The sequence below is a fragment of the Diaphorina citri genome, unplaced genomic scaffold, assembly GCF_000475195.1.
Source record: "Diaphorina citri unplaced genomic scaffold, Diaci psyllid genome assembly version 1.1 scaffold407, whole genome shotgun sequence".
Classification (NCBI taxonomy): Eukaryota; Metazoa; Arthropoda; class Insecta; order Hemiptera; family Psyllidae; genus Diaphorina; species Diaphorina citri.
Window position 1 is genome coordinate 119,607 of NW_007377842.1, and position 1,920 is coordinate 121,526.

Consider the following 1,920-nt stretch of genomic DNA (forward strand, 5'->3'; position numbering starts at 1 on the left):
AAGGAAGAAGGAAGGAAAGAAAAATAAAAAAATAAAGGATATAACGAAAGAAATAGTGACAGAAACAAACAAAAAGGAGAAGAAAAGCATTCGCCATTCCCTGTATAAAAGATCGTAGATACGAAAAAGTTGCCAATAGAGAGATACGAGCTTGGAACTGGCGAAGTTCAGAACCTAACTGTAAAGCCAAAAACTTCTTGAATTTTAAATTGAAATGTTATTCCGCTTATTCTGGCCGAGTCGCGGTTCCAGTGTTGCCATTTATGGCGCAAAAATTGTCATTTATAAGGAAAACAAAAGGTATAGGTAGATATGTATAAAGGTATCGGTTTGGGTCAGTGCAATGTTGCCAGATGGTCACAGCTCCCTTTCCTAATTGAAATTGTTCTTCCGCTTATTCTGTTCGAGTCGCGCTTCCAACGTTGCCATTTATGGCGCAAAAATTGTCATATTTTATAAGGAAAAAACTAAAAAGTACAAGCTGTGTACTCCTGAGGACCTGAAGCCTTTTATCTCCTTCCTAATTAAATCAGAGTGGCAAAATCAGTGGAACCACATTCCAAACACTAACAAGTTGAAGGCCATCAAACCAACGATCGAATATTGGGCCACCAGCAACCAGAACAAAAGGTTCCAAGAAGTCATCCTGACGCGGATGAGGATCGGACACACCCGAATCACTCACAACCACCTATTCACCAAAACTGACCCCCCGCTCTGTCAGTGCGGTGCTGCCCTCTCTGTCCGCCACATCCTATCCTGCCACCATCATGATAACATCCGAAACTCACTCGACACTCCACCCTCACTGGAGGACAATGCCGCCGGCGTAGAATCCCTCTTCTTGTACCTCCAACGCCTAAACCTGTACCACATGGTATAAAATAACCGAGACCCGGCGCGAACGACATTAATTAACATGTTAAAGCGCCTCATTCGGAACCTGTACCACATGGTATAAAATAACCGAGACCCGGCGCGAACGACATTAATTAACATGTTAAAGCGCCTCATTCGGAAAAAAAAAAAGTTGAGTTTTGTCGGCATTGCATCCGACATAGTTATGGCCATTGGGTCTCAAGGTATTTCTTTCAAAATACTTAGGTGGCCAACCAGGTCTCCTGGTTTAAAATGTTTGGTTGTACTGAGCCTGAGAGCACTGAGCAATGCATCCTTCTTTACATGTAGATATAAAGGGAGCATATCTAGCATGGTCTCCATGGCTGCAGTAGGACAGGTACACATGGCACCTGTTATATTAAGACAAGCTAACCGTTGGATTTTCTGTAATACGGCTTGGGCTGTCTTTTCTTCGGTTTTTGGTCACCATACCATAGAGGCATAAGTGACCATGGGTCTTATTATTGCCACATATGACCAATGGATCATATGTGGTTTGAGCCCCCAAGTTCTTCCAAAGAGCCTGCGGCATGTCCATGTTGCCGCTGTGGTTGAGCTGGAAATCTTTTACATACATACATACATACATACATACATACATACATACATACATACATACATACATACATACATACATACATACAAATTTCTTGACCCCGCCGGGAATCGAACCCGGGTCTCCCGCGTGCAAGGCGAGCGCAGTGACCACTACGCCATGGGAGCTGACCACGTAGGCTTTTTAACAGGGCCAAAGAATCAGGTGAATGGGATCAATATAAAGAAGCCCTCACAAAATATAACCTGGCATTACGTAAATCTAAGCGTAGGACATGGAGGAACTTCTGTGAAGGCATAAATAGTCAGCCTACGGCAGCTCGTCTCCAAAAAGTAATTGCAAAAGATCACTCCAATGGACTTGGCTTCCCTATAAATAAGAAAGGAAAATACACAGAAAATAGTCGGGAAACTTTAGAGTTGCTCTTGAGCACACACTTCCCAGGCTCAATTCTATCCGCAGAC

At 43.3% G+C, this 1,920-nt stretch overlaps 1 long non-coding RNA gene across 1 annotated transcript; it reads right to left on the reverse strand.

Annotated features, from left to right (window-relative positions):
- Positions 1 to 578: 578 nt before the first annotated feature.
- Positions 579 to 1,449, reverse strand: LOC113467122. Its single transcript, XR_003391306.1, has 2 exons — positions 944 to 1,449; positions 579 to 865 (listed from the first exon to the last, which is right to left on the reverse strand). It is a non-coding gene; the product is annotated as an uncharacterized LOC113467122 (long non-coding RNA).
- Between the last annotated feature and the right edge of the window lie 471 nt (positions 1,450 to 1,920).